Here is a 9,540-nt window from a genome sequence, read left to right as displayed (position 1 = left end):
ATATTGATCATAATTCTTTAAAATATTTTTAGATAAAGGTCATCGGTGGTTAACTAAATTTTGAATTTATCACAGAAATTTATTTATTTATTCTATAAAAGTCATTTCATTCTAAAGTTTATCACAAAAGTATTTTTCTTAAAACATTAACAAGGTTCAACAAATACGAAAAATATGATTTTATAATGTGTCAGTGTTTATCATGTCTAAAATATTTTAAATTTTGATTATCATTATTGAAATATTTTCAAATTAGACTTATAAATTATTTAAATATAGTTTAAATTTATTAAAATATAATAATTAATTAAAACTATTTAATTAGAGGATATATTAATAGTGAATATAAGTAATATTCACAAGTTATCAAATTACCATAATATAGAGGTACAAAATATAACAATAATGTGTCTTGATATCTTTAGTTGTTGTTAACTAGGGTCCAGAAATTTTGTGATTTTCACAATTTTTATAATGTGTCAATATCTATTATGTGTATAATGATTTAAATTTTGACTGTCATTAATGAAATATATTAAATTATATTTAAAATTTATCTAAATATATAGCTTAAATTTTATTTAAATATAATATTACTTAGTTAGAGATCATATTAAAAACAAATATAAATTATAATTTTCAAATTATAAAATTGACATAACATAAGGACGTAAGACGACAACATCAATGCATGATTCTTATGAGTTGCTATTAACTAGGATCAAAATATATGAACTATACGATTTTTATAATATGCCGATGTCTACCATATTTAAAGTGTTTTGAATTTTGACTGTCGATATTGATATATTTTGAAATTATATTTAAAAATTATCAAAATAAAATTTAAATGTATTTAAATATAATATTTAATTAAATTGCTTAATTAAAGGACATATTCATAAAAATTATCAGTAATGATTCACAAATTATCAAATCAGCATAACCTAAGGATCTAAGGCTACAACATTAATGCGACTTGATATCTAAGGCTACAATTGGCAAAAAATATGTACTCTGATTAAATATTTTTATTAATTATTATATTTAAATTATATTTAAATAAATTTTTAATTTTTTAAGTCTAATTTGAAAATATTTCAATATTAGCAATCAAAATTCAAAATACTTTAAATATAATAAACACTGACACATTATAAAAATTATATCGTTCATATTTATCAACCCTAGCTAATGTTTTAAAAAAAGTGATAAACTTTAGAATTGAATAACTTTTATATAATAATAAATTTATTATTGTGATAAGTTCAAAATTAGTTAATCATAGATGAACTTTTTCTAAACATATTTTAAAGGATTATGATCAATATATTAATAATCGTTGATGAACTTTTCTAAAAAAATATTTTGAATAATTATGATCAATGTAGTAAACTAGTTTTAAATTTTGATTTTAAAAAAAGACTAAATTGAAGATTGGGAGAGAAGGATGAAAATGCAATGGATGAAGTTATTAGGTGGGTCCCACATACTAAAGTTAATTTAATAATTTTTCTTCACATTTAATGACAGTGATAACTTATCCACCTAAATTTTAGTTGCATTTAATATTAAATATTTACTTCTTTTTTATTTAAGAAAAAGGTTAGTATGGTCTTATGTTTGGTTGAACAAAATTATGCCTATAAATAAATGACAGTCCCCAATGAAGTTGAAGGCCCTCACAATTTTCTTGGTGTGAGTGCATTTCTATATAGTTATCATCGTTCGATTATCAAAATAATATCATATTTCTTGATTTTAAGAATACTATAAGGTGGATATCATTGTTGCATGATACTTCAAGGGGATTTGAGCCACAGGTGACAAAAGAGTTTTAAAATAAGGTATAGGTGACACAAGTCTTAATTATTAGTTGGAGTTGACAATTACTTTATTATGAATTAAGAAAGTTGGGAAAGTTTGAAAATAACCCACAAGTTTTTAAATTTATAATTTGATCCCAATGTTTACCTAAAATAACTGGACACAGAGGAAAAAAAGGCATCTTTCTCTCTCTTCTCATCCATTGTTGTTTTCTCTCTCGTTGCAATTTTTGTTGTTCATTATTTCTGCTGCTTTATTCATCATCTTCTGCTTCATTATCATCATCTTCTACTTCATTATCATCTTTATCTTCTTCTTGTCGACCATTTATTGTTGTTGTTGGTACAACGCTACTGCTGCTATCTGACCAATTCCTTAGGTCAAATTTTGTTTACTACATCACTTTCCACTTTGGCATTACTTTATAGGTGACTTTGGTAAGTAAAATTATAATTTTTATTCGTATTTGTCACCTGGGTACACTTTTATTTTTTCAACAATGGATAGAACCCCGATCATGAATCCAATATAAGTGCCCACAATTTAAACAGATCAATCAACTGGTGCATCAGATGAGTAATCTGTTGCATCAGACTTTTTATCTATTGCGTCAGAAGATTTATCTGTTGCATTAAATGTATTATCTGTTGCATCAAATGTATTACCTATTGCATTAGAATATTTATCTGTTGCACCAGACTAATTATCTATTGCAACGAATGATTAATCTGTTTGGAATAACACAAATTAGCCCCTTCCACAAACCCAATAGATAACCAATATGTTTCAACTCTTGCTTTTGCTACTGGATTCAAAATTATTCCTTAAGTCCAATTACCCGTCCCAAATTTCCTAATTTGATTTCTTATTTTACTTGTCTTTTTCATTAATCAAGAAAATATTAAAAAAATCCATCTTTTACCTTTGCATTAATAATTTTTTCTTCAAATTAAAATAAAAACATCGTTTAATAGGGGAACTATACGCCGACCGACGTTAAAAGCTTTCTTCTCTTATGAAATTTCGATTGAATAGCTAACAATGGTTATTTCAAACACGTCTACTGTCCTACCAACTGATCAGTGGGTTATGGTAAACTAGACATGTTATTAATTATTTTTTTAATCAATGTGGCATCTCAATTTGGGACGGGTAATTTGAGACGGAGGGAGTACAAATTAAAACGTCAGAGCCAAGCAACAAACTAGTCATCTGTTGAAACAGACTATTTATCTGTTGTATCAAACTTCTTATCTATTGCAACATATGAGTAATCTATTTTGAACAACACATCAGCCCCTACCACAAACCCAACAGATAAATCTTGCTACTGCTACTGGACTCTAAATTATTTCTTTTTACGTCGAATCGTCGACATGTTTGTTGAGAAGATAATAGACAGAATGAAAATTAAATATGGATTAAAACGTCAAAGATCAAACATAATTTTTTTATTAAAACAAATAAAAATACATATAATAGACCAAAAGAAAAATAATAATCTAATTATTATTATTATTATTATTATTATTATTGTTATTGTTATTATTATTATTATTATTATTATTATTATTATCACCATCATCATTGTCAGCCGGCCAATCTTCAATCGGAAGTAGCAAGGCCCTCCTCAGCCTGCGTACTCACAGAGCATTCTTGCTCTAACTCCTCCCAGTTTCTATTGCAGGTCACGAACTTGATTCCAAAGTTCATTTACGGCGTCTTGTAGAAAAGCAACGTCCCACACTAGGTCAGCCATAATCTTCTAGAGTGTAATATGAAAGACGAGATGCAATAAATAAATAAAGTGTGGTTGAATGAATGATTGAGTGAGAAGAGACCTATTTATAGAGGATTGAATTTGAATGAGAGGCAAAAAAGTGCGATTGTTCACCTCCATTCATTAATTACATTTTTGATTAAATTAAAAAAATAAATACTGTGATAAGTTATGATTTTTCAGATTATTATTATTAATTAGTTCTTTCCAAGAACCATTTTTATTGAGTTGTGGCAATAGATTCTATATCTGTTGCATCAGATAACACATCTGTGACAACAAATATATCATCTGTTGCAACAAATATAAAATCTGTTGCATCAGATAACCTATCTGTTGCAATATATAATCTAACTGTTCACCTCCATTTATTAATTACATTTTTTATTACTGTGAAAAGTAATGAGTTAATTAAATTAAAAAATATTGTAATAAGTCATGACTTTTCGGATTATTATTATTAATTAGTTCTTTCCAAGAACCATTTTTATTGAGTTGTGACAACAGATTCTATATTGGTTGCATCAGATAAATCATCTGTGACAATAGATATATCATCTGTTGCAACAATAATGAATCTGTTGCATCACATAATATATTTGTTGCAACATATAATCTACTTTTTTTTTTAAAAAAAAAAACTATCATCATATCATTAATCCAAATTTGCTAACTTTTTTATTTTATAAATTTTAAAAAATACCTTTTCAAATTCCTTAATGAAATAATAATCATTTTTATTTTCTGGCAACAAATTGTATATCTGTTGAATCTGATAAACCATCAGTTGCAATAAATATACCATCTGTAGCAATTCTATATTAATATCTTTTTTATTTCTTCTAACAGCTGATACATCAGTTGCAACAGATGGAGAATTTGATGCATCAGCAACACTGTTGAATGTATGTGTTTTTGTTTATGACAAAAAGTCACGACCTTCACCTTGTTTTTCTTAACAATCATCATATAATTTAATTAATACAATATTGTGACTTTTTTTTATTATATAATAAATAATTTTAAAAAATAAATTCAAAAATAAAAATGGTGAAAAGTCATGATCAGTTATTAAAATTAAATAACCATTCTTTTACGGTTATAAATTGTGTTTATCATTTATTTCCTTATTATTTATTTACAAAACATATTTCATATTAAATAACCAAAAAATCATGTTTTTCACCCTCTCAATAACAACAATAACCCTTTTTTTATTAATAACTATCTGGTGCAACATATGATCGATCTGTCGCATCAAATTAACCTCTGTTGACACAAATTGTGCAATCCCTACCACCAACCGTCGACATGTTGAGAACAAGGAATAAACAGAATGATTATTAAATACTAAATAAGAATTAAAAATTCAAAGTCGACCACCAAATAAAACATAGATTTTTGAATCCCTTGGGTGGACACTATATACAAAAGGAGGAAAATACATATGCTAAAATAAAAAACATTACCTAATTATTATTACTACTATTATTATTATTGTCAATCAGACATTTTTCATCCAGCAGCCTTACTCCTCAGCCTTGCTCCAAAGTCAGACAAATCTCTCTGGAGTTCATCAAACTGCCTTTGAAGTTCACGTAAGAACTCGATATGAATATTCTTGTACGAATCTGGATCACCCATATTTGTAAGGAGGGACCTATTTATAAATTATTTTATCTCGGAAAGAAAATAAATCTAACAATACGTAATCTGTTGCAAAATATATTCCTTCTGTTAGATAACTTACAACATACTGGCAATCTTTTGCAACAGATGTATATATTTTTTTGATATCTCCAACAGATACGTCATATATTGCAACAGGTTGATCATCTGTCATAATAGATGTCTCCAATTGTTTGACAATATAAACAGATGTGGCATCTGTTGCAACTAGCTAGTCATCTGTTTATTCAATTTAAGCCGTAGATGGGCAAGGAATAATAAGGTGCGTGTAGATGGATCCACTATCATATGTGTGGGAGTTAAGTATGTATTACTGATAAGGTCACCGGGACAACACACACAAAGTACAATATTTTTGTGAATGCAGTTTTTAATCGATTAGGCACTGATCATTCAAACAAGATCCTGCATTGTACCGTTAAGTTTAATGGTTCGAAATTGATAAGGCTGAGGACCTCATAAAGATGGTGCAAATATCCTGTTACGAATTACTGACGGTTGTTGCTCGTGTTTATGCGTGTCAAGTTTTGAGAAGGGATCAATATTTGTCGTCATTGCAGAGAACCAATAGCGATTGGACTTAACTTTAAGTGTGCACTGGACTCTGAGAACACCTTTGAAGCCTCGCACTGTATCAAACAAGAATGAAAAACCAATAGAAATTCCCCTGGCCCAAATTTATATGGTTGGATTGCTCACTCGGAGTGATGATTATATGCTAGAAGGTGCGGTAGGAGAATGCCTTCAAGGAAAAATGGGTGGTTGATGGAAGACTATATCATCTGAGAACTAATTGAAGAAGAGACATAGGGTAGAAAGTAACTTCTAACGAATCTGACCGATGGAATTATCTTAAAAGATGCAAAATCTGAATCAAGTGCAAATATGAAAGTGTATCTGGTAATGTAATTTTGTCTGTTGTCTCTCTGAAAGAAAAATAATGCAGATAAAAACTTTGCTAGGGAGCTGTGTGATTGGGATTATCACCTAGATAGAAAATAGGAGAAGACCAACAAAGCAGCCTCACGGGCATCGAGGGTTGAAATGGTGTACAACAAGTCTAGAAAACTTACGCCAACAACAACTGAAGTTAAAATAGGGAATCTAAGTGAAGACAACAATTTCTGAACTTTAAATTTCATCCAATGCCTTCTAGTTTGTGTTTTCGATTAGGTCCACTGCCGTTGACCTAATCGAAACCACAAATGAGATTTAAAGGCAAATAGAGTATCATTACTTCCTTAGCAATATGGATTAATTAATTGTGTTTACTTGCCTTAGCATGCTTTCAACATTCCTTGGAAAAGATCAGATGTTTGCTGTAGTATGTGAATCCTGATAATTTTCAAGCTTGCCTTAGCAACGACCAGCTTGAATACAGAATCAGCAAGCTGGAGGCAAACTTGAAAATTATCAGGATTCACATACTATAGCAAGCATCTAATCTTCACCAAGGAATGTTGAAATCATGCTAAGGCAAGAAAACACAATCAATTATAACTATATTACTAAGGAAACAATGATACTCAATTTGCCTTTCAATCTCGTTTGTGGTTCCGATCAGGTCAACGGCAGTGGACCTGATCGGAAACACAAACAACAAGGCATGGGATGAAATTTAAAATTCAAAAATTGCCGCCTTCGCTTAGATTTCTTATTTTAACTGCAGCTGCTATTGGCGTAAGTTTCCTAGACTTGCTGTACATCATTTCAACCCTCGATTCCCGTGAGGCTGCTTTGTTGGTCTTCTTCTATTTTCTATCTAAGTGATAATACCGACCACGTAGCTCCCTAGCTAAGTGTCTATCTGCACTATTTTTCTTTCAGAGAGATAATAGATGAAATTACATTACCGGATACACTTTCATATTTGCACTTGATTCAGATTTCGCATCTTTTAAGATAATTCCATCATCCAGATTTGCTAGAAGTTACTTTCTACCCTATGTCTCTTCTTCAACTAGCTCTCCCATGATATAGTCTTACATCAACCACCCATTTTTCCTTGAAGGCATTCTCCTACCGCACCTTCTGGCGTATAATCATCACTCCGAGCGAGCAACCCAACCATATAAATTTGGGCTAGGGCAATAACTATATTGGTTTTTTGTTCTTGTTAGATGCAGTGCTAAGCTTTAAAGGCCCTCTAAGGGTCTAATGCACCCTAAAAGCTAGTCCAATCGCTATTGAATCTCTTTACAATGACACCAAAACTGGATCCCTTCACAATGCTTGACAAATAAACATGAGCAACAACCGACATTAAATCTGAACAGTGTATCAGAACCATATTCATGGTCCCTCAACCTTATCAGTTCGGACCTACCAAACTTAACTGTAAAATTGCAGACATCTTGTTTGAATGATCTATGACTAATCAGTAAAAATAGCATTCACAAAATCGATGCACTCTATGTGTGTTTCCACGATAACATTATCAGTAATACATACCTCCCATATATGAAGTGATTCCATCTGCATACAACTTATTCCTCCGAACCCATCTTTACGACAGCCTCTTATGATGGTCCGACAAAAGTTGATCAACTGATAGTTCCTTATATCTACTAAGAAGAGAAAAAAATTAATGTCACAGAAAGAACATTATCCATCTGTTGCAACAGATGCAGAGTCTGTTGCAAGAAATATGGAGTATGTTGCAACAGATGTGGAATCTATTGCAACAGATGTGAAGTCTATTGGAATACATCAAACCAACCTTTCTGGTGGTTTGATTTGTTCCAACAGTTTCTCCATCTATTGCAACATCAACAACAGCATAAACTACAAATAAAAAACATCAACAAAAAGAAACAACATTTGTTCCAACAACATCATCAACATCAAAGAAGCAACATCCTTTGTTCCAGAACCATCAACAACACCACACCACAATTTCCCACAATGACAACCCCAACAACAACATCAATAACTACATCAACAATAAAGAAACAAATAAAATAGATACAAAAAAAATGATACTGCCAATAAGGCTTTTAAACTTCTCCTAACTGATGACTTTTTCGCATATTGTAATAAAAATTCTAGGTTTTTTTATTCAATACTTAAAAGTTTCTTCAAATTTTTTAAATAAATATGATATGGGTAAATAGTAATTAAATATAAAAATAGAAATAAATAACTTGCAAAGAAGAAGACGAGAATGAAAGAGCAATAATGAACCATACCTTAATGTCAAAAAGGGGATCAAAACAACAATTTCAGTCGAGGAAAGATATGGATCGGTTTAGATCCGAAAGGATCTTTATGAAAAGAGAAGAGAAAAGAGAGAAAATAGGTTATGATAACACTAAAGAGGAGAGAAAGAAAAAGATGAGAGTTGAATAAAATAAACTACAGCTGAAGAAAAAGAGATAAGATAACTTTTATAGATGTATTGTGTATGTAGACGTGGGGGTTTTCAATTTTCATTAATTAATATTCATTAATTTCATTAATAATTTGAGGGGCACGAGAAAGACTAAGACTAGTGACATTGAATAGAAAAGGCAAGATTGCTTAATGAACTCACTTTTGAGATACCCAAGAAATATTTTTTACCGTCTTTAGTAGTAAGTACTACTTGATATTATCTACTCAGACAGAAGCCTTTTTAAAATTAAAAGAGAAAAAAAGATTTTAAAACAGATATGTCATCTGTTGCAACATATATAAATATCTATTTAGAAATTCGAACAGCTCAGTCATCTGTTACAACAGATATCAATATCTGTTTAAAAATCCCAACAGCTCAGTCATCTGTGATAACAAATGAAAATATCCATTTGATAATTAACTAAATTAGATATATCATCTTTTACAACAGATATAAATATCTATTCGAAAATTTCCAACAGCTTAGTCATCTATCACAACAGATGCAAATGTCTATTTAATAATTAAATCAGATATGTCATTTATTACTATAGATATAAATATTTATTTGAAAATTTCCAATAGCTCAGTCATCTATCACAACAGCTGCAAATGTCTATTTGATAATTAAATCAGATATGTCATTTGTTGTAATAGATATGAATATCTATTTAAAAATTTTCAACAGCTCTGTCGTTTGTTACAACAGATTTCATTGCACTTGATTTAGGTGGAAATAGGGATGAATGAATGAGCTCACAGGGTCAACTACAAATCCAATCGAGTCTTTGCAATTACATGGCGTTGGTATTGCGTTCATCCCGACCCGAGTCGTCGATCGATCACTCTGAGTTGAAATGAGTCCTCAT

Source organism: Capsicum annuum, chromosome 11 (assembly GCF_002878395.1).
Source record: "Capsicum annuum cultivar UCD-10X-F1 chromosome 11, UCD10Xv1.1, whole genome shotgun sequence".
Classification (NCBI taxonomy): Eukaryota; Viridiplantae; Streptophyta; class Magnoliopsida; order Solanales; family Solanaceae; genus Capsicum; species Capsicum annuum.
This window is presented reverse-complemented; position numbering follows the sequence as displayed.